The sequence below is a fragment of the Acomys minous genome, assembly GCF_964271855.1.
Source record: "Acomys minous genome assembly, chromosome: 5".
In the NCBI taxonomy this organism is placed as follows: domain Eukaryota; kingdom Metazoa; phylum Chordata; class Mammalia; order Rodentia; family Muridae; genus Acomys; species Acomys minous.
Window position 1 is genome coordinate 126,660,890 of NC_140494.1, and position 25,247 is coordinate 126,686,136.

Below are 25,247 nucleotides of genomic sequence, written 5' to 3' on the forward strand. Positions count from 1 at the left end.
CCCACCCCCCCACCCCCCACCCCCAATCCTTCCACTATTGATCAGTCAGCTTAGCCTACTGGGCAAGCTCCAGGCTAGTGGCTGACTCAAGTTTCAAAAACCAGGATGGATGGCACCTGAAGAACAACACCTGAAGTTGTCCTCTGGCCCTTCCAAGTGCACCCACAGACATGAGCACAAACACACAAATGTACACACATGCATGCACGCAAAACAGTAAGATGGCATTTAAGTTAACAATAGGAACTTCTTGAGGATGGAAGATAAAACCACACCAGTTTTTCACGTGTCTTTCCGATGAAGCCCGCTGTACATGGAGCACGAGACAAAGCAGATAAAGCATCTGCGGCTCATGCTGCTGGGATGCACGGTGCGCAAGGAAGAACGTGGCTAACGCGCCGATGTGAAGCCCTTACAGGAACACAGTCCTTGGAGACACAGCGGACTCAAGGCTGGTCAGGAATGGGATAGTGAGGTCTGTACCACTGTCACAGCAGAAAGTGATACAGATGCTAAGCACGCCAGAGTCATTTCAAAGAAAGTGGTTGGTCGGCCTGAACTAGTTCCCACTGCCCAAGGAGGAGGCCAATTGAGCATCGACACAAATATTAAGTGTAAGCACATGTATCATACTTGGACTAAAGCTTTAGTGACATGACTGTGTGTGTGTGTGTGTGTGTGTGTGTGTGTGTGTGTGTGTGTGCGATGCCTCTGGATATGTATGAGTGTTTGTGTGTGTGCATGCTTTACTGACATCACTGTCTGTGTGTGTGCCTGTGTCTGTGTGTGTGTATGTGTGCGTATGTGCCTGTGCATGTGTGATGCCTCCAGACATGTATGAGTGTGTGTGTGTGCACGTGTGTGAGTGGACTTGCCTGTGTGTGCGCTATGAAGGCCAGAGGAATACTCTGGTTGGCCTAGTCCATCACTTTCTATTTTACTCCCTTGAGACAGGCTCCCTCATCCAGCCTAACCCTTGTTGCTTTTCAGATAGCAACAAGATCCTCCTGTGTCTTTAGACCCTCGGCCCCCAACAGTGGGTTTACATGCACCCAGGGCCATACTTTTTTTTTTCTGGGCGCTAGGGATTCTCAGTGCAGAGAAAGCCCTCTTACCTACTGAGCCATCTTCCCAGCCTCCCTGTCCCCCAAGCAGTTCTTAAGTGTGATATTTGTCTAGAAGGGATATTTGCTCTGTGTGCTGAATTTAGAAGTTTACCCCCAGTTTAAGCCTGACTGGGCTACCGCACTGAAATCTTGCTGCAGTGGGATACGTCCTTGGCCAGCCAGACCTGACCAGCCCACTCAGGACTTCATTCCAGGTGGAGAATGACGCCCATGTTGTTTAAATGCACAGAAACTCACACCAACAAGACATGAAAGTTTCTCTCTTCTGGAAACCCACTCTGCTCCTGTTTCCTCTTTCTGCTCACTGTCACAGGGCGCTGCTCTGCAGTGTTTGTAGACACAAACAAGAGAGAACACTCACACAGCCCCATCCTCTGAAGCCAAGCCTTCCGTCTATCCCTGCGCTTGCTTCCTCTGACTTTAAACCCCGTATATTCTTCTATTGGTGAAGGCAGTTTAAAATCTCCGGTAACCAGGAGCCCAGAAGGGCTTGAGGCTGGGCTCCAAGAGGCTTGGCTGTGGATGGGTGGGGGGTGGGGTGGGTTGGAGAGACTCAGTCTAGAAACTGCTGCTGAGGAAGTGCCTTTGTCATGGTCAGTGAGGTGGGCAGAGGAAGGGGGGGGGGCGCTCCTCCACACTGCTCAGATTCACCACAAGAACAGAGGAGAAATGGATGTTTCCCAAGTCTAAGCCAGAGCAGGCCTCTGTAAAATGAGCTGGGTCACAGGCCCCTCACAGCAAGGACAAGGGCTAGAAGCTGGGCGGAGCTAACTCTTAGTGCAGGTAAGGACAGAAGTCCCCTGAGGAGAGCAAGGAAAACAGACCTTGGACAGGGAAGGCTTTTCCAGATGATGGAGCTGCAGCAGGTCAGCACGAGCAGCCTGCCTCAGAATTGGCCGAGGGTTCTCACAAGTCACTTACTTACACACGTGTGTGTGTGTGTGTGTGTGTGTGTGTGTGTGTGTGTGGTGTAGGCCCCCAGTAAACTGTGGTAAATTTTAAACATTGGGTTCTTGCCCCCCTCACAGGTCCCCAAATTGTTACCCAGTGTGGGAAGAAGCTTTCCCCAAATGCCAGCACTTGATCGGTGGTGTGCTAAGAAGCCTCAGAAGCAAAGTAGCTTGCTCAGAAAGGAGATGGGGGGCAGAGCCTAGGAAACTACAGACTGCATTCAGGACTGCTGGCGAGGTGTAAAAGCTCTACCTAGCCAAGCCCCACTGAAGGGCAAAGGCAGCAGCTACCACCCGAGCATGCTCTGATGGGGGCCAGATTTATTTACTTAATTATATCAGATCTTGCTTACTTGGCAAGCTAGAACCAAGAGCTAAATCATAGAAGCCGCAACTGCAATGAAAGAGGAGAGCAGAAGGGTAAGGGGGAGCAGCTCAGCGGCTCATGGAGCTTGTAGAAGGCACTAGGTCCGGTCACTACTTCCGGTCACTAACAAACACAACTGGCAGACTAGAATGTATGCCTTCCTGATCTTGAGAAGGTAAAATTAAAGCTATAACTGCCTGAAACTGAAAATGTGATAGGGCTGGGTTGGTGTAAAGAAACAGCGTGGAGGAGACAAAGCAAGAATCAGAGGTGACGGGGAGGACCTAAGACACGGATCAGCCAGGACAGAAAGGACAGCGAGTGAGCTGATAAGGGATTACAAGACACCCGGAGACCCCCTTACAACTGACGTGAAGTGAGGGGCTGGGGAGATGCTTGCTATGTGAGTACCAGGACCCGAGCTTCACCCCCAGAAAAGCCAGCTGTGAAAAGCCAGGTGTGGAGGACCAAACTCGTAGCCCCAGTGCTGTGGCAACAGGCAGTGGCCTCACTGGCCAGCCGACCTAGAGAATCGCCGGGCTCCAAATCAGTGAGAGACCTTGACTCACAAAGTGACTGGGAAACGCTTGAGGAACAACACCAGAAGTTAACCTCTCACCTTCTTATGTACACAGATGCACTTGCACCCACCCACATGGTGTCTTCAGACAGACAGACAGACACTAATATTATAAAAAGAGATACGATAATATATTATATATATACATATATATATGTGTGTGTTAAACTATTACATGCAAATAGCTAATAAAAGTTACAATAAGTTAAAGAATTATATATGTGTGTATACACACACAGATACATACATACATACATACATACATACATACATACATACATACATACATACATACATGCATATACTTGAGAATCACCAAACACATGAACAATATTTACAAAAAATGAAGCAGCTGATTCCGGGAAGGACCGTGCAGGCCCCTGACTGCTGGTACCACAGGCCTGTGCAGCCATGCCCTGCTAAGACACCAGTACTTTTTTTCTTCAGCTTTCTGAAGTACTTCCTGTTTTTAGCTATTTACATGTGATAGCTTATAATAGTCTGACTTATTACAAAATGGTTATACTGAGGTAATTAACACGTATTTCCTCACATGCCCTTATATGTGGTGAGAACATGAGGTCTTTTATCACTTTCAAGAGGGCACCCCAACAACATTGCCATCATACTGTACGAGCGAGCTCTTGAATTCGTTCCTCCAAAGTATAGCTTCCCAGGCCCCAGCAGCTGCCAGTCATCGCTCCACTTCCTGAGTTCAACATGTATAGATTCCACATAGACATAATGCATAGTATCTTTCTTTCTGTGCCTGGATTATTTTATTTAATGCACCATTCTCTGGGTTCACTCAAGTTGTTGAAAGACGGGCTTACCTTCTTCAGGGTGGACAAGCATGCCACTGTATACCTGTAGCTCGTTTTCTTAATCCATTCGTGAAATGACAAACATACCAATTTCATATATTGGCTCTTAATAATGATGCTACCCACTTGGCAAGATGGCTCGGTGGGTAAAGGCCTGCTCCACAAACACCTAGTAACCTGAATTCAGGCCCAAGAAGCCACTGCTGGAGGAGAGAGCTGACTCCTGAAAGCGATCCACTGGTTTTAACTCATGCACTGTAGCATACATGTACACACACAAACAAATAACAAAGCCCAAACCTAAGAATTAAATAAGCAGTGCTGTAACCAACATGGGGCTGCAGCCCTCTCTGCTACTCCATTGGCCGTTGATCCGGTCAGCAGTGGGAATGCTGGGTCCCGGGTGGTACTCTTAGTATGGTTAGGAAGCTCGCTGCCGTCTTCCGTGAGGCCTATGCTCACTCACGCTCCCATGCGCACGGCCTCCCTTGGCTCTGCATCTCTAAAACATGTAGCATCCGTCATCATTTTGCCATTAGCCCTTCTCACAGGCGGGAAGCCCCAGCTCTTCAGGGCTTCTACTTCTAACTGCCTGCCAGTAATTTTTCCCCCACTTCTCTAAACATCAATGGTTTTGAAAGTTTACTCATATTTCATGGACTCTTTGTGCATTTTATTTGGATACAAAGGAAGCCCATTGACAACCTTTGTCTCTGCTTCTGTTTTTAGATTTTATTCTCATTTTAAACACACACACACACACACACACACACACACACACACACACACACACACGTACACATGAACCCTGTACCTGCAGTGGTCAGAGGCATCAGTCAGACTCCCCGGCACTGGAGTTACAGGCAGCTGTGAGCCTGGAGATTGTAGGTGCTGGGGACTGAGCTTGGGGCTTTTGAAGGAGCAGTATATGTTCAGCCTCTTTTGAATAAGGTTTTCTAGGTCCTTAATTATTATGCATGCTCATCCTCATTAATTAATAATTAATTAGTTTATTATAAGTTTGTGAGTGCACATTTGTGCATGACCTGCGTGTGAAGGCAGCCGTGCAAGCTTGCCACAGCCGGCATGTAAGGATGAGGTGACAACTTGCAAGTGGCCGCCCTTTCGTCCACCTGCTGAGGCGAGGTCTGCCTTACTGTCCCTGCCTCACTCCATGCTCCAGGCCAGCGAGGCTGAGAGCTTCTGGGAGATCCTCCTGTCTCCACCTCCCCTCACTCTTTAGAAGTGCTGGGATTACAGATGTGCGCTGCCACGTGGGGCTCTTTTAGGTAGGTTCTGGAGCCTGAGCCCAGGCTGTCATTTAGCAAGGGCAGACGCTTTTATTCACCAGGACATCTTGCTGTCGCTCCTCAGTCTTCTGTTGCTCTTCTGCTGTTTTTTTGGTCTGATGCAACCTCCTTTGTCTATTATTGCTATTTTTATCTTTGCTTTGGGATTCATGTCCCAAACTCCACCGCTCAGAGCGACATCTCAGAGCCTTCCACTATGCTTTTTTTTTTTCTCCCTAGTAGTTTCACAGATTCAGTCTTTAAGCTATTAATCCTGCTTTTGAAGTGCTAGGGTTGGGACCCAGGGTCTCAAAATGCTTACACGCATTCTACCCACTAATCTACATGCCAGGTCCTTAGCACACTTCCGGTCGACTTTTGATGTGATAAGAGGCAAAGGCATCAGAGTTCTGTGCATTGCATTTGCTGTCTACTAGTCCTAAGGTCAACTACTGGGGACCCTGCCCCTTCCCTACTGTGTGTCCTCAGCAAAACTGTCAAAGTCGGCTGACCACAGACACACAGACTCCCGGGCTTTCTGTTCTGCTCACTGCTCTGTTATTAAGCCATTACTGTGTTGTTTTCCTCCATATAGTTTTACAGTATTAAGTCAGGAAGTGGGGTGCCTATAATTTTATTCTTTGGGCTCAAGATTTCTTCATCTATGGGGTATCTGGTGATTCTATTTTGATGTTTCCCATTAAAATGTTTAATTTAATGTGCATATGTGTTTCAAGTGTGTGCCAGCGCTCCAAGATCAGGAGAGAGCACCAGTTCCCCGAAGCAAGAGTGACAGGCAGCTGTAAGCCACCTGACACGGGTACTAGGAGCCGAAGCTGGGGGTCTCTGGAAAAGCAGCAAGTGCTCTGAATGGCTAAGCTACCTCTTCAGCCCAGTGTTTCAGCCCCGCTTTTTAAAACCATCTGTATACAGCAGTTGGACTTATTTTTTTTTTAATAGGGCCCATTATGGGACCACTGTTTATATGACAACAACGAAAATTTTCTCAGCTTTTGTCAATACATTCAATGGGATGTTGGTACTATTGTAGGTGACCTTGACGTGTGTTTATAATCGTATTAAGTCACTCTTCAGTTCTGCAATTGTAGTAGTTATATTTTAAAAATAGATTTGGAAAGCCAGTTCTCATGATCAATTTGAATCTTCTAAACATTACAGCTAAGGAGAAGAGTGGTCACTTCTGTTTTTTTACTTGTATGAACATGCACCTGTGTCTGCACATGGACGTGAACACAGGCTGGCAGGCCACGGAGCTCCAGGATCCATCTGTCTCAGCCTCCATAGCGCTGGGATTACACATGTAGGTGTCGGGGATCCAAACTCAGGTGTCACGAGCCATCTCTCCAGCCCTGAACACTGAATTCTCTCATGAAGGTTCATGTTCCAAAGGAAATATGTATATGCAGGCAAAAAATCACTCACTGAAAAAATCACCGATTCCATTAAATACAATTGGTTGTTAGAAAACCATCAAATCTTGAGTTCTCTCTTAGGATGTTTTAACTTCAAAGGAAAAAAATATGGGTGAATAAAATTAGCCAACAAGTTCAAGAAAACAGCACATTCTGTCACACCATGGGTTAATCTTTTTTTTTAATTTCATGTTGATTAATTTAGATTGTGTGTGTGTATGTATGTCTAAGTACTTGTGAGGGTACACACATGCCTGTGTGTGTATATGTGTGTGTATGAGTGTGTATGTGTATGCATGTCTATGTACTTGTGAGGGTACACACATGCCTCTGTGTGTGTATGTGTGTGTGTGTGTGTCTATGTACCTGTGATGGTACACACATGCCTGTGTGTGTGTGTGTATGTGTGTGTGTGTGTGTGTATGTCTATGTACTTGTGAGGGTACACATATGCCTGTGTGTGTGTGTGTGTGTGTGTGTGTGTGTGTGTGTGTGTGTGTATGTACCCATGCATGTTGAGGTAGTGGACAACTTGTGAGAAAAACAGACTGCTTTCTCCTGCCGCTGTCTGGGTCCTTTTTTGATTGTTAGTATGGATGCTAAGGGCCCTTCCCACTGAGCCACCTCAGAGCCCACTTATAGTCCAACAATGATAACCAAGCTGAATGCTGTGGCTGCTTTTCTTTGAAAGCAGGTTTCAGGCAACGGCAGCAGAGCAAGGATGCCAGCGTGGGTGCTGAACCCCGAGCTGGGCACCCTCAGCCACTCCGGCAGCCTGTGGTGGGAAAGGCACACAATGGAATGGTGGCCACAGTCACTGGGAAAGTAACACGAAGAAGACAACTGATGGAGCGTCTTGACTGAAGAAAAGGAAGCAGGGGAGCATGGGAACGGTGTGTCTTTGCTGACGTCACAGCCTTTAAGTGATCGGTATAGAATGTCGGGTATCTATATTTTACCGATTGACTATCTTCCCCTAAACAGCGATGGGAACTAAAAATTTCCCAGAGAACCCAAACCAACTTTTTAAAAATTTAAGATAACCAGCCAGGCGGTGGTGACGCATGCCTTTAATCCCAGCACTTGGGAGGCAGGGGCAGGCAGATCGCTGTGAGTTCAAGGCCAGCCTGGTCTACAAAGCAAGTCCAGGACAGTCAAGGCTACACAGAGAAACCCTGTCTCGAAAAACCAAAAAACCAAAAAACCAAAAAAACCAAAAAAAAAAAAAAAAAAAGAACTAGCTCTCTGTTTCCAACAATATGGGTCCCGATGATTAAGCGCAGGCCAAGATTGGTGGCACGTGCATTTACAGTGAAAAGTTTCACTAGGTAGATTAAAAAACATCATTTCTGTCTTCACAGGTAACATTCATTATGGGCATACACTATGCCAGCCACAGTCTCGAGCACACTTTTAAGATAACCTTTAAAATATTTTTATTACAAGCTATAGTGAACAGAGATAAATTTAACTGATCACATTGACACTCCAATCCAGAATGCATCAAGGACCATTAGACAGAAAACTAAACTAGTCATCTATCATTTCCCACCCCACCCATCAGCACCTCACTCTTCACATGCATGCACACACACACATTTGCATACATGCACACACACCTGCATGTACATACACACACCTGCATGCACATACACACACCTGCATGCACATACACACACCTGCATGCATGGACACACACCTGCATGCATACACATACACCTGCATGCATGCACACACACCTGCATGCATGCACACACACCTGCATGCACGCACACACACCTGTATGCACGTGCACACACCTGCATGTACGCACACACATCTGTATGCACGCGCACACACCTGCATGCATACACACACACCTGCATGCACGCACGCACACCTGCATGCATGCACACACACCTGCATGCACATACACACACCTGCATGCACATACACACACCTGCATGCATGGACACACACCTGCATGCATACACACACACCTGCATGCATGGACACACACCTGCATGCATGCACACACACCTGCATGCACGCACACACACCTGTGTGCACGTGCACACACCTGCATGTGCGCACACACATCTGTATGCACGCGCACACACCTGCATGTACGCACACAGCTGCATGCATATACACACCTGCATGCATGCACACATACCTGCATGCATACACACACACACCTGTATGCACATACACACACCTGCATGCACGCGCACACACCTGCATGCCAACACTGGACCCTTTCAAATTCCTCACCGACTCTGAGAAGCGTGGTTGTCTCTGGCTCTGAACCATTCATCCCTACAAGACCTCACCCAGAATGCCCTGCCCTTCTGAAAAGCTCCTGAGTGGGATTGACTTGTTTTATTGTTCATTGATTAAATTTTATTCCAATCTGGAGTCTGAGGATCCCTTAAGGCAATTTTCCTTTCCCTGGCTCATGTCAAAATAAAAGCCCCACCCAGCATACATACTTTCAGACATGTCAAAAGTTCAGATAATCTCTCACATTCCCACACTATTGTTTGATACAACTTTTTCACCTCTAAAAAGGGCAGTGAGGAATATTCTTGGGGTTCAGCCTGAATGTTACAGCACAACAAACAGATTTGGGGTAACAGGGCAGAAAATGGCCAGATAAAGACTGTCAAATTTCATTCTGAGTTCCTCTGAAAATGGGATTGCTAGCAGAAACATAAGCCAGAAATCACAGGAAGAGGAAGAAAATAGGAACAAGCCGCCATGCCCCCCCCCCAAAAAAACACAGACAGCACAGCACCCCTGTGACTCTCAGACATGAAGGAACAGTGCCAACCTCCTAGAGCACGGAGCAGTCTGCCTGTCCCTCACACGACTTCATTATCCAGCAGTAATCCAGTCAACACACACACACACACACACACACACACACACACACACACACACACGCTAGCCAGAGCTGCCCCACCACACTGGAAAGGGAAGGGCTGTGCCCTTTCATCAGACTGGTAGACCACTGTCAAGCTTTCAATCTGCACGGAGGGCAGTGAAACCCACAGATAACCCCCTATGTATGAAAATGAGACCTTCTACCTAGACTCCCAACAGAACAGTCCCTTCACTTCTGACTGACCTCTGACCTCTTTTAGTTCAATCATGCCTGCTGAAAGGTCATCTCCCAAATGTAGGTTAGACCTTGTTTGCTGTTTGGAAGGAAGGACATAGTTCAAGGGGCATATGATGTAGGACCTCCCCATGCCAGTCAGCCCTCAGTCTGGAGGTGCTGGGTCTTCTACTGATGGTCACAGAGAAAGGAGGAAAGGTTGTAAAAAAAGCCAGGCACTTTCATAAAGCTAAATGTGTACTCCCTAAAGACAGGCAGGGCCTCACTACACAGCCCCGGCTCACCTGGAACTCCCTCCCCGCAGACCAGGCTGGCCTTGAACTCACAGACATCTGCCTGCCTCAAGCACTGCGATCCGAGGTGTCACAAGCACATCCTGCTCTTACTCTTTCAGTAGCAAAACACTCATTCTTTTATAAGATGAGGCCAGCAGAGGATAGTATCATTTTGTGAAAATCTTTCATCATGAAAAATTCCAGGCACAAAGTAGAACTGCACATAAACATACACCGGACTCCCACTGAGCTCTAACAATCATCAATTTCATTCCTATTCAGTGAAAAGACATTGTAAATTAGTGCTAACATGGTTTTGCTATTCCCCTAAATTCTCAAAGCAGGAAAACAATTAGCTTAGACTATGCTACAAAAGTCATAGACAAAGACAGGACTGACACAAAGTAAATGATCTCCTTCAGGGTCTTCAACCTGTTACAATTAAAACCGAAACTTGTGTGTGGCCATGATACGCCTGACAACTGACGCTCTCAACACGCACCGCCCCCCCCCCCTTTCTGACTAGATTTACCTTGTCAGACTAAACATCAGCAATCTAGAAACTTCAGGTGTTTCCCTACGTCTCAGTTTATGCACACCAGTTGAGATCCTGCTGTCCCACGTGGGACAAAGGAAAAGCCATTACCTGTCACTAGTACTTACTTCCTCCCATCCCACAGCCATTATCTCCAAGTCTGAAGTCCCCCATGAAGCACTCGCTTCCATCTCTAGGACTCTGGGGAGTTCCTGGATCGGTTCTTTAGCCAGCGCTTCCTGTCCTCACCCTCTCAGAGGACGCACAAAGCAAATCAGTGGGGATGAATACGGCCTCATGAAGGAGGTCTGGTAAGGGGAAAGCCCTGCGACCCAGCCATCCCGTTTCACCTACCTAACCTTTGTGGGAGGAAGTCAAATGACAAGCAGGCACCCTGGCCAGATGCCCTGCACACCTGCTGCAGCACCCAGACCGTAGTGAGCACCACGGCCAGGTGCCCTGCACACCTGCTGCAGCACCCAGACCGTAGTGAGCACCACGGCCAGGTGCCTTGCATACCTGCTGCAGCACCTAGACCGTAGTGAGCACCACAGCCAGGTGCCTTGCACACCTGCTGCAGCACCCAGACCTAGGTGAGCACCACAGGGAGGTGCCCTGCACACCTGCTGCAGCACCCAGACCTTGGTGAGTACCATGGCCAGGTGCCTTGCACACCTGCTGCAGCACCCAGACCTTGGTGAGCACCACAGAGAGGTGTGAGAGTCTAAAACGCTTTGGAGAACGATGCCAACACATCTCCCTGTCCCCGGGACTCGGTTAACGAGGAGTTTTCTTTCTTTACACATGCTTTCTTTCTTTCATTCAGTTTTTAAAGACTTACCTAAATTCTCAGTTTAGGCAGTATCAATTTCCCTGAAAAGATCCGGGGGAGTGAAAGAAGATTCTAGCAGCAATACCTAGAACAATAGGAAAAGTCGTTAAAAGCACATACTGCTACAGAGTAAAAACTCTATACATTTGGTCATTTTCCCAACACTAAGAAGGAAAGGAAATAACTCCGGAAGCAATGAGTTTCTGCCACACCACATGTGCTGGGAATTTGCTGTGCCAACAGGGAATTGAGGTCCCAGGACACTTATGCAAAGACCAAAATTACATTACTGTTGGCAAAGAAACAGAACACTCCCCCTTCCCCTTCTGTGTTAGGAAGGCTTTAATGGATTTGAATTTAAACAAAAAACCAAATCCACGTGTCCTTCTTCCTGCACCCTGTCATCATGTCTAAGCCGACTTTAGACCCTGTGTCCTCTTCTTCCCCCACCCCCATTAGCATTTGGAATTGTCCTTGTCTCCTTTACTTCTCTCCCACTTAGTTCCTGGGACTCAATTATCAAGCAGTCCCTTCTCCCTTCGGCTTCTGTCATGCCCATCCCGAGGCCCTGAGAGCTCGCCATGTGATACCTCACACCGGGGAAACCCGAGGCAGGAAGCACCATCAATTACAGATTTATCAAAACAGCCTAGCCGCAGTGACTAAACAGAGCAAGGTGAGAACGCACAGAGGCAGGTACGTGCCACCAGGTCTGGGTAGGATTGAAAACAGAGTTGATGAATCACATGGGTTTATTATTTGGGGGCGGGACTCCACATGCCTCTTCCAACTTACAAAAACGTGAAGCAAAACCAGAATCAAGTGATTCCCAGAGGAGTGCGCGTCCGGCCGTTTGATAGTACGTGCATAACCGCAAGTGGAGGCGCTTTTTAAAGCATGAGAGCAAAATCTGGAAGCATCGAGGACTAAGATATTTGGCTTGCTACATTAACAACAAGAAACTAAAGTGGAGCCTCGCTGGTTGGGAATGCCTGCTGCTCTTGGAAAGGCCTGAGAGCGAGGTTCCGGGCGCCGCCATGGGGCAGCTTCAGCCACCTGTAAGTCCAGCTTCCGAGGACCTGACGCCCTCTTCTAGTGGTGCCTGCGTGCAAATGTGCGCGCGCACATTCACACAAGGAAAAGGAAACCGTGCAAGTTACAAAAATTAAGACAAAAGATTCCACTGATAAAAATGAAAAATATTTATGCACAAGACAAAAAAGTTACTGCTCATAATTTACAAACCAATAAGGAAATTAATAGTCCCCTTATGATAAAGAAGGCAGTAATAAATTTTCCCTAATTTGAAGAAATATAATAGCAGTTCACTGGAAAGGAAATACACTAAGCCCTGTGACCCTATAGTGGAGACGGATCACCTATAATTCATCTAATGTTTGTGACCCCAGCTAAAGTCAGCTGGCCAGCTCCAGCCTAGCATCCCACAGGCAAAGAATGACTTCATTCTTTTTTTTTTTTTATACTTATTTGGTTTATATGTGCTTGAGTTCTACCTGTGTGTACGCATGTGTACCAACCTGTGTGTGCCTGGTGCCCACTGAGGTCAGACCGGGGCATCAGATTCCCTGAACTGGGGTTGAGAATAGTTGTGAATCATCCTGTGGATACTGGGGACCAAAGCCCAGGTCCTCAGCAAGAGCAACAGCTGCTCCTAACTGCTGTGCCTCCGCTCTACCCTCATGCAACTTCTAACTAGCAGTGGAATTTGTGAAGAGATGAACTGCATAAAAACAGAGGCAAAAGGGGCCGTAAGTATCCAGGTGAGCCAGCCTACTCTTAAAATATTCTTTCTCAGTATGCCTAGCCATTGCACAGGTTTATCTTTATTAGATTATATTTACATATTAAAAGACCTCTTTTCCATTGAGATTATAAAATATTGGAATTTTATTCCCACAATGGGCCCATTATGCTCACTTTACATCTGGAAAACAAATGTATTCCTCTCCTTGCTTTATTATTAAAGGCTTGTAAGTTACATATCATACAAGCATCCCTATAATGCCATGATTATGAGCCTGGTTAGGCAGCTGGAACTGCTGATAGTTACACACTTGACTTTAAAGCATATTTCCAGTCACCCCTCCCCCTTCACCTGCTAATGGCGCTCGCGCGCGCTCGCGCTCTCTCTCTCTCTCTCTCCTCTCTCTCTCTCTCTCTCTCTCTCTCTCTCTCTCTCTCTCTCTCTCTCCCCCAGGAAAATGCCCATAGGAGATAGACAAAAGGTTTGTGCCACTATTTTGTTTCAGAGATGAGCTGCCATGCCACTTACACTAAATACCTATGGCTCCAACACACAGTTCAGGAAAACCCACAGGTCACCAAAGCCAGGTAGCCTCCTCAGTGCCAAGTAAGTCTGCACAGGGCCTGGGGGTGTGTTGATACTTGTGAGACAGGGCTGGGGCCATGGCTCAGTGGTTCCAGTACTCAGCACACAGACGTGAGGCTAGGAGTCTGGGACTCCAGAACCCTCGTGAATGGCAGGTGGGAATGGTGGCCCGTCCACACTGCAGCCTCAGAGGTGCCGGGAGGGGAATCCCGAGGGCAAGCCGGGCAGCACGCTCGGGATCTGACTGGGAGACCATGCTTCAGTGAAGAAACAGGGAAGGAGGTGACGAAGGGCGGAAGATGATCTCTGACAGTCAGGCCTTGGCCCGGTATATTTTTCTGTCAGCTTGACGCTAGAGTCATCTAGAAAGAGGGAAACTCAATGGAGCAAGCCTCCACTGGACGGGCCCATAAGCATTTTTCTCAGCCCACTGTGAGTGGTACCACCCCAAGGCAGGTGGTCCAGGGTTGTATAAAAAAGCATCCCCAGCGAGCAGCACTCCTCTATGGTCTCTGCTTGGATTCCTCCCTTCAGGTTCCTGGTGGAGTTCTGGCCTTGGCGTCTCTCAGTGAAGGACTCCGATCACAGTGTGCATGCCAAATAAACCCCTCCCCAAGCTGCTTTGATCATGGTGTTTTATCAGTGATGGAAACCAATGAGAAAAGGCCTCCACATAACTATGTGTACTGTGTATGCATACCCCACACATGCAAAGACAGACACTCGTACACACACACACACACACACACACACACACACACACACACACACACACACACGAAAAAAATGAGACTCAACATTACATTTAGGTGAGGCATTAACATAGCGGCTCAGAAGGCAAAATTTGATCTTGGTTGAGCAATTTACCAGTCATTTGCCCTCTATGTGTCTTAAATTCTCTGGGCCTAAGTTTCCTGCTTTGTAATAAAACCAATCACCGGGGAAGAAGCAAGGCTCGGGGAGAAGACACGGCTGACACAATCAGCAAAGGTCGGCAGTCACCGGAGCTTATCTGAGCAGCAGGCTCTTGAAGCAGAGATAGGCGCGGCCTGCGGCAGAGACGCATTGTTCACTGTCTGATCTTAACAGGTCCCCAGAGAGCGCTGACACAGAACAGGCCTTCTGCGGGCACAGCTATCTGTTTAAAATGCTTCCCTGTAATTCTTGTGGCGCTGGAGACGGAACTCAGGGCCTTGCTGTGACAGGCCAGCCCTTCCTGTCACCAAACCACGGACCTAGCCCTACCCTAAAATACTTTGTTTTAAACCTGAATGGGACCCCTTCAGGCTATCTGAAGAACATGTGCATCAAATGAGCACTCTGTATTACCAGCTAGGGAGTCACTCGGCAGCTCCTTGCGGCCTGCTGTATAGAAGACATCGTGAAACACTGGCTGATGTGATCAGAAGTCAAGAAAAGCTACTACCAAAAACTTCCAATTCGCTGCAAGCAACAGCATTCATAGACAGGGCCATGCCGTTGATAAAGCTCCCCATCCGAGGCTGAATTTTGACAGTTCCTGAAAAGCCACAGCTAGCATGGCTTGATTCAGAGACAGCCCAACTGCAGGCCTGGAAGATAAGCGACCCCATACAGTCTGTGAGCCTGCCCGCCTCCACTTAGCCTAGAAGAAGGCACCTCTATCTGCCACATGGTCCTGGATCCCCCTCAGAGCCTCCACCACTCTGCTGTGTGCCTGCCTGTCTATGGCAATCCGGGCATTTTGCAGCCCCAAACTAAGTAGAGTTTTCAGACATTAAGACTAAGCAAAGAGGAGAAAGCCTATTAAATATATAGCTCAGAAAGAGCAAAGTGCATTCTTGACTGTCATTCAAAATCTCAAAATCCAAGAAGAACTAAGACAAAGAGTTCTTTGACAGCCCCGCACAGCAAGGGCGAGAACCAAAGGGAGAGAAAAAGGCTGTAAGAATAAAACTTTTCCAGATTTCTCTAACTTCTATCCCTTGTCAGGCCTGTTCTTTTCTTGTGTGAAACCTCCAGACTATTTTCATTCAAAGGGTAGCTCTATGAGTCCAAAGCACTGCGCCTGCATGTGCATGTGCACTCGAGCACACACACAGTGTACACACACACACAGTGTACACACACACACACACACACACACACACACACACAGAGATAAATGCCTTTCACATAAAATAAAATTAAATCTTAAAAATAAAAAGTATCACATTCAAAAAAGTTTCTTCATATGTGTGGGAAGTGCTGCCTTTAACAAAAATTAAAGGAGTTCTCTAGAGCAGAATGCTTGCTTTAATAAGCTAATTGTGATTATGACTAAACTACTCCAACGATTAGATATGCTCAGATTCCTGTATTTTTGTGGTCTACATCTTAGGACGAATGTCCCATGTACTACTTTGGAAAATGTCTTAATTAGTTCTTTTATGCAAATGATCATCGAAGGCATACTTTGCATTAACTAAACGACTAGAAACAATCCTGTAAATGATCAGTTAGTGGTGCACAGGATGTTAATGTAAAGTGTATGTTTTCTGAGCGGCCACGTGAGATGTTGCAATCCTTCTGTTTGGTTTAATTCCCTCTGTGTGTGCTTTCCAGATCCAAAATCTGAGCTGGGCCACGAAGTCTTTATTATTCTAGAATTCGCTAGCCTCTCTAAAAATTTAAAAACACTTAAACACCAATTCCTAGTGTATGCAATCAGAATGCAAATCTTTGAAAGCATAAGTGCTACAGTGGAAGCGGGAGGAATGCTCTACAGATGACTACAGGGGCTGGCTCAGCCAGTGAGGCAGTCGCCTCTATAGCTCTGTACCCACAGAGCATGTGCACCCCTCACACATGCAAACACAGACAAGAAAAGTTGATCATGTCTGACTACAGGGGCTGGCTCAGCCAGTGAGGGGGTCGCCTCTATAGCTCTGTACCCACAGAGCATGTGCACCCCTCACACATGCAAACACAGACAAGAAAAGTTGATCATGTCTGACTACAGGGGCTGGCTCAGCCAGTGAGGGGGTCGCCTCTATAGCTCTGTACCCACAGAGCATGTGCACCCCTCACACATACAAACACAGACGTGAAAAGTTGATCATGTCAGTAGGGTGAATCTACAAACTATTCCTCCTCATATCACAAATTCTTCTTACGGACTGACGCAGAGGTCCATCCTCTGGAGTGTATTTATATCAGCGTCAGGATGTTCTCTCTTGTTCCTAGCACTTTCTCACATCCTTTAAAATTCTTACAATAGAAGATAAAAGTTTTTCTTATGACTTTGTGTCTCGACCAACTGCCACGCTCAGTCCATTACTGTACCCAGCCGTTCCTAACTGAAGCCTAATTGACTGACATGTAAGGAGCTAATTTCAATTACTCAGAGCTATGCACAGGGCTTTCTTGCAGTGGTTCTCAGTCTTCCTAACGCTGTGACCCTTTAATATAGTTCCTCATGTTGTGGGGACCCCCAACTATAAAATTATTTTGTTGCTACTTCATAACTGTAATTTGCTACTGTTACGAATCATACTGTAAATATCTGATAAGCACCCTCCCCCAAAGGGGTCTCAACCCACTAGTTGAAAACTGCCCTTATTTTTTGGTTTTTCAAGACAGGGTTTCTGTTGTAGACCAGGCTGACCTTGAACTCACAGAGATCTGCCTGCCTCTGCCTCCAGGAATGCTGGGATTAAAGGCATGCACCATTTTAGTGGAGAAGCAAGTTCATTCTCTAGAAGTGTGAAACTATAGAAATAAGCTTTTATGATTAATTTTCTAGGGAGGTGAGCAACCCACTATGGTACACAGTTATTAGGAAGTACCTGATGTGTTACTAACCTAAATTTACTATACTCAACATAATAGTCACATAACACCTTCAAATGAACAAATGCAAACAAATGACATTTTTTGCTAAATTCTCTGTATCTGTAATAAACACCATTACCAAAAGCAGTTTGGAGTGTTAGACTATAACACTGAGGGGAGTCAAGAAAGGAGCTTAGAACACAGAGGCCCAGATGCAGGGACTGAAGCAGAGGCCGTGGAAGAATGCTGCTACGCCTTGTTCTCCAAGGCTTACTTAGCTCGCTTGCTTAGACAACCCGGGACCATCTCCCCATCAGTGGCACCACACACAGTACGCTGGGCCCTGGTGCATTGATCGGTTTTTAAAATGCCCTGCAGGCTTTGCCTACAGAGCCTTCTGGTGGAGGCATTTTCTCAGTTGGGGTTCCTTCTACCTAGGTGACTCTAGCTTGTGTGTCAACTTGACACACACACACACACACACACACACACACACACACACACCAAAAAAACCAAAAACAAAATCAAAACAAAACAAAATCTAGCCAGTACAAAGCCTTATCGTATGTTTTGGAAAACTTTGGAATGATTTTTTCTTTTAGAGACAGCCAAGGATGGAAGGGCAGGGTAACAGTGCCCAAGTTCCCAATTCCTGCTTTGTGTTCAGAATCATAATTAGCAATAGTAATAGTAATTGAAGGGTCCCCAATTAATGGCCAAGGGACTCTATCATAGGTCAGCTGTCTTTGATCCCTAGAGTAAACCTACTAGGGGAAATATTTATTTAGATTTGAGGAGGAATGTCTTGAATAGATGTAACAACTGTCAATAAAGCACAGATTAACCAATCAGCTGGGCAGAAAGACAGGCAGCGGAAGGCAGGACTTCCTGGAGAGGAGGAGGAGCCGGAGTTGACAGAGAGGACTGTTGACAGTTGACAGAGAGGAGGAGGAAAGAAGAGGCCCAAGAAGGATCAGATTGGCAAATGCTTGGGATATATATGTGTGGGTTATGAGGATTAGAGTAGATTACTTTAGTTTATTGTTTTAAAAGTAGCAGTTTAGATTCTGCCTGGCATAGTGCTTGCAGCTTTTAATTGTGTTACAATCTCTTTGTGTCAGTTATTGGCTTTGTATGAGGAATAGATAAATTTATTGTAACAAATTAGCGCCCAACAAATTTAGTGTAGCCATACCCTTGAAAAAGGATACTTTGTTACAGCTTGGGGGGAGGGGAAATAGCTCCCTAAGCGATAACACAGATAATAAAATAGAGACTGCCATGGTTCCTCTCCAAGTCGCTATGGCAGAAGGCTCCTGGATACTTTGGGGCCTTTTTTTTTTTTGCTTTTGTTGTTCAGGGAGAAAGGCAGAAAGCTGAGAGATGCCAGCCTAAATTACCAACAATGAGAAGGGAAGAAGGAACCAAACTTTTTTCTTTAGAGTTGATAACGGTTGAAATTCAGAACTTTTAGCTGCAAGGTGTTTGTCGGCTCTCTCTAGAAAGGCTCAACCCATGTGAATTAGCGATAACTAAATTCAAAAGAATGGTGGACAGGGCTTCACTTACTGAAGCCGAAATTGGTACAACTGACCCATGACTTAGAAATTATTTTTTGTGTGAATTTTTGAATTTTACTTGAGATTTCTGTGAATTGTGACTGGAATTGAGACAAAATATTAGTGCAGGGTGGTGGTGGCACATGCCCTTAATCTTAACACAATGGAGACAAAGACAGACAGATCTCTGTGAATTCTACAGGAACCTGGTCTCCACAGTAAGTGAAGGATTACTCTCTGCTGATAAATTAAGTTACTTGCAGAGACAGCCTAGGATTTAAACTGACAATTTTTTTCCTTAAATTTACTAAGTATGTTCCTTTGTCTTAACAATAGATTACATGTCCTTACTAATCTAGAGGATGGATACACATCAATCTTAGGTTTATGTAAGGAAAATGTCACTGCTCTAAACAGGCCAGCCAATCTCATTTAAAGTGGAGCTTCCATCGGGAGAACTGGTGCCAAAGGGTAACTGGCCTAGGAGACATGTTCTGTTGGTCTACGTAAGGAACAAGGTTGGGCAGGAGACAGACATGCAAGCTGCATGCCTCCCACGTCAAAAGCCCTTTATATGCTGAGTTGAGGTGCTGAGTTGGCATCTGGATTATCCCTCTAAATGTGAGCTACTTTCATGGGGGACAGATGCTAGTGACACCAGATGCAAAAAGATACAGAGGACATACAGGTGACAAGGTACACGTCAGCTTAGTTAGGTACCAAAAACTACAATACATACACATAAAAGGATAAGCTTAATGCCTTTTCTTTTGCTCAGGGCAACTGGCTTGACTCTAAAACAGGATACGTTTTCCTGGGAGACAGGTAATGGCCTGGCCTATACATCAGGCAACATAGAGCCTAGAAAAGGACATTTAGAACTAAAGGTAAAAGTGTCCACCCCTTATGAGAGAAGGAGTAAGACAAAACTACCTGGAACAAATGCAAAAACCCAGGTACAAGATTCCTAGGGTATTCATAAACCCTAAAATGGGAGTTTATGTAAGTGTGAAAACCCAGGCACAAGATGCCTAGGGTATGCATAAACTCTAAAATGAGAGTTTATATAAAGTTGAAAAGGTGGAACTGTCCATCCCCAATGGAGAGAAGGGTAAGACAAAAACAACCTCAATAAATGTAAGAGCCCAGGTACAAGATGCCTAGGGTACACATAAGTTTATTTAAGGCTTAATGCCTCTTTTGCTCAGGGCAACCTGTTTGTCTGTGAAATGGGATACATTTCCTCGGGAGACAGGTAGCAGCCTGGCCTACACATCAGCTGCCACAGAGCCTAGAGAAGGACAGTTAGAACTATACAATCTTGTTTTAATTTCAATTAAATAATGATTGTATGTTCTTTGGTAATGGTAATATTGTACTTCCTCTTTTAAAGAGGTCAAAATAAAACAGACCCAGATGAAAGGGAGACTGCTAACTTAAGTCAGTCTATACGTACATGAATTCAAACTACAGAACCAGCCTTGATTGTTCTGTGCATCCTGCATTTATAGTTTTAGAACTGTGTAATGCTTGTGAGAAATTATATATTTTCAGAACAAAAGTACCAGACACTGATGCTGGATCAGACCTGACAGGATGCATCCTCCAGCATGCTGAGATGCTGACATCCTGCATTCCTCATGTTCCATCCACAAGTGCTTTGGTTGCTGTTCATCATCGGAACAGAGCATCTCCCAGGACAGCTTAGAAGAAAGCTCCTGATTCCAGTTGGTCCAGCATTTCAGACCGTCCCACACAGGACTTTTATTAAGCCTGAATTTCTCAATATTTAGAGACTGGACCACAAATGCTATCTCTAGCTTGTTTAGCCATTTTCCTGTTTTTATTTGGGCCCCTTAATGGGTATTATTTGGCCCAAATCAGCTGGAAGAAGCCTTAAAAAGAGAAAGACGTCCCATTTCCCTTAAAGGGGGGATTGGATAAGGTTTTGGGCTGTGGATGTTTACTTTAATTGGGAATTGGTTATGTTATTATCGGTCTTATTCAGAGAGAGAAGAAGATTGGACTCATGGATTTTTCTCTAAGAATATAGAAATATATAGGGATGATAGGACAAAAGGTAGATTATTGAATCTACTCTTCAACTTAAGGCCTTAATTGTTACTCACAAGGCTACTTTTAATTCACTGGTATAGAAAAATACATTTGATGTAAAATAAGTTTATTTTTAATTCATTGTACTATTCAATTTTATCACAAGAATATACATCCTAGGTTCAATAGATAGATATGGTAAAATATTTAGATAAGGTTAAAATATTTAGATAAGGTCTTCAAAAACCTCAGAGACCTACAGAATATGGCTTTTAAAGATTTTTTTATTGTTTTGAAGATTCTTTGAAAATGAAACAGGTTGACTCCTGGCAACACCCAGCCTGCCTCAAAGAAGGTAATGAGCATCGAGGAACCTCCTTATGGAGATGGCTTCAGATGTGGCAAACCAGCCACTGGCCAAAAGTGTCCTTGTTTTCTGCCACAGACAGAATTCTGCCTGAAATGGGCAAGCTTGGATGCAGGTGGAGTTGATGGCCAACTCTGCCAAGACAGGGTAGGCAAGTCCTCAACAGTCCCCACTTCACAAATATGTCTGTCAGATATACTGAAGATGATGTTCCAACGTGTTAAAGAGTTTTGAGTGGCCAGGCAGCAAAGTGTCCCTGTCATTTTTTTTTTTTTTTATCATTTTGGAAGCTGTTAACCTGCACTTCCTGTTTACTCAGGTAATTAATTTTATTCCTCCTCACGTCCTTACTTATGTCTACCATCAACTTCCTACCTGGAGTGAGCAGACACGTGTTCATGTGCCCAAGAACAGTGTCACCTAACACCTTGGCTCTGTGAACCAACACATCCTACCCCAAAAGCAACGCTCAATCCCAAAAGGTAATAAATAAATAAATACGTACATACATACATACATAAATACATAAATAAATAAATAGATCAACGGGCATCATGGAATCTGGTCAGCTCCATGGCAACCCAACATAGGTAGCACAGGAAAGAACCTGGGGTCATTGGGGAAGATGATTTGGTCAATGGAGGGCGAATGAGACAGTCAAGTAGGTAGCACTGTGGAAATCAAAGCCACTTGCTTTTGATAAATAAGAATCAGTCTCCACTTGGCCTTGATTAGCAGCTATTGAAACCCTCAAAATGAATCTTTCAAAACTGTGGAAGTCAGTCTCCATGAGTTAACAAATGGCTTATTTTCCAAAAAGCTCAACCCTCTCTCCTTTCCCAGGGCCAATGAGTCTCTGCCTAGTCACTGTGATCCAAAGCATCCAGACGCCAGCACCTGGGTGACCTTCTACCACTGAAAGCTCCTTTTCCTCTCAATGGGCTGTGAAAATGAATTCTCCACCCTGTGCCTCCCGTGTCTGTCCCTGAAAGAGAACCCCAGCTCCCACTCTGCCCTTCACAGTGTCCTCTCTGTTGGTATTTTCTGAATTTTCATGGGTCTAAGATGTTCCCTGCATCATTTGTCAATCCATTGTGGCATGTCTTCTGTGTCGTTCCAAACACAAAATAGTTCATACTATGGCAAAGCAGGTATATGCAAACACCTGCGCAGAGCCTGGTGTCATTGGGCAGAGGTATTTCTGAGCCCTTACACTAAGCTGTGTGTGCCTGGTGGTGCCAGTCTCCCGCTTACCTCCCTCCTGTCACCTGCAGCTATCGGGGCTTTTTCACTCATTGCCAAGCCAACAGCTGTGGATCCACAGACCCTGTCCTCCCCACGCGCATGCGCTAAGCAGAACATCTCTAGGAGCTCAGGATTCAGGGTGAGGCGCCTTTCTGTGTCTCTTCAAGGCACTTCCCAGGGCAGAACATCTGCCAGAGGGCTGGAAAATGCTTCTCAGTTTACAGTAGCTTTCTTGGGTGACAACATTTCAGAAGTTATTTTTCTGTTACTTCATATACCTTACACATAATTAAAATTTTGTTTAGAAAGCCCAATATAGGGCCAGCAAGAAATCTCTGTAGGTAAGGGCATCTGCCACCAAGGCCAACAACCTGTGCTTGAGGTCCGAGATCCACAAGATGGAAAGAGAACCTAACGCTGCATGTTATCTTCTGACCTCCAAATGCATGTCCTGGCACACATGTGTGTGCATGCACACAAGTATGGCCAATCAGTCAATAAAAAAAATATGTCAAAGAGTTCAAGCCAAATAGATCCACACTAGCTGGAGCTGGTGACACATGCTTTTAGTCACAGCATCAGGGAGGCTTCAGACCAGCTCCAGCCTGGACTGCATAGTGAGACCTTCTCTATAACAACAACTACCACAACCACAACAACAACAACAACAACAACAGCAGCAACAACATAACTGGGCCTGGTGGCACACGCCTTTAATCCCAGGACTTGAAAGGCAAAGGCAGGTGGATCTCTGTGAGTTCAAGGCCAGACCGGTTTACATAGCTAATTCCAAGCAGGAGGATCAGAATTTCAAGGTTATCTATGGCTATATATGGAATTTGAAGGCAGCCTGGGCTACATAAAACTCAGCCACAAGAAACTAAAATAAAAATAAAAAATACAAAGAACGCATTATAATGAAACCCTATGTACAGGTGATATCCATGTAGAATGTTTTAACTCAGTTTCTATCCTCCTCCTCTTTTTTTTTCTAAAGATCCTGTGAAAACAATCAGTAGGAAGCACTCCACGGTTTCCTTGGGCTAGCGACCCACAGTAGGATACACTCTGGACAGGGTAGAGCTTTCAGCATGCACAGGCAGGAAGCCCGCATACTGCTGGCTGGGTGGGTGTGAAAGCTCTTTGACTTTGGACAGTTCCAATCTGCACTGACTCCACCATGCCTATAAGAGCGGCCGCCCTCTTTCCTCAGCTGCACTGTCTTCTAGCTGCTACCCAGACAACTTTCATCCAATGCCCCTCTTAATTCCTCGCTGCTAGTGGAAGAGGCTATTTTTAAGTAAATGTCACGTATCTTATGATTTCTACATACATTTTTTAATAAAACTAGTATTCTTAATCATACTGAAGTGGCTTGCACTTAGAAAATACAGATTTGATTTGCATCAAATAAAACGGCAGGCATGTTATTTGTTTGGCTGCTGCTACAGATGAGGCAAGCATGACCAAGCAGGCCTCAATGGCCCAGGTGCTGATTCTGCAGAGTTCCTCCACTCAGAGACCTTGTGCCCAGGGAAGGAAAGCGGGGCTCTGGGGAACCAACAAATATGAAGATGCTATTATTTTTTATAGTTTGAAATATAAATGAGATGTAATGGTTTAAATTTAATAATAATAATAATAATAATAATAATAATAATAATAATAATAATAATAAATAAATAAATAAGTTCACCTTTTAAAGAATGTATAATCTATGTGCTTTGCATTCTAGTCTCTGGATAATGTTCCTTCAGGTTCATTTTCTTTTCCATAGCAGTGCTAACCCGCATCGGTCAACATCCCATCAACAGTATTATTTGAGCATAACCCCAAAGTGAAAATTAATTCACTCGGAATTCCTTCATCAACTATTTTGTACACTTGCCCAAATTAAAATGTAAAGATAAAAGTGTTCCAATAAAACAATCACAGCTACTTTGAGCACAGAACATGACATCATCACCAGAGAGACCATCTCCAGGCTGAGTTACAACATTTAACTGCTTTCTACTTGGAAAGCAAGTCCCATTCCATATTTTTTTAAATCTCAGTAAGTCCCATATGTGTGTGTTTGTTTTTAACCTCTCAATCAGAATAGGATAAAATTACCCCTCACTGATGCGGCCTTGCGATTCTAGAATTTCATGCTATGTAGTTTGAAAAATATTCCAAACATCATTCTACCATAAGACAAGGGAGGGCTCGGCATTCTCTAGGAGGACAGTGGTCACCTGCTGCCTTCTACAGCTACCTGTGCAAGAGCAACGTGCAAGAGCAAACCAACAAGACCAGTCAACGTCCAGCAGGCAGCTAACTGGAACCGGGGGTGGGGGTGGGGGTTAACAAAGAAGAAGAAAAAAAAGGAAAGAGGAAGGAAGGAGCAAGAGACGGGGACACATTAGGGATGAAGGAGAAGCAAGCGTGGGGTGTGGTGGATCAGGACACAGCGGAAACAGGTAATACACTCTCAAGGAGCCATCAAGAGATATTTTAGTCAGTTAAAAACTAGTTCGACTACTCAGCTATTAAAAACAAGGAATTCCCAAAATTTGTGGACAAATGGA

The 25,247-nt window shown here is 45.3% G+C and overlaps 1 protein-coding gene across 1 annotated transcript in view; it reads right to left on the reverse strand.

Annotated features, from left to right (window-relative positions):
- Positions 1-25,247, reverse strand: part of TLN2 (talin 2) — a 269,148-nt gene that overhangs the window by 233,253 nt on the left and 10,648 nt on the right. The window contains 1 exon segment of the mRNA XM_084781229.1: positions 11,322-11,397. The gene's annotated coding sequence lies outside the window, so the exon portion shown is untranslated.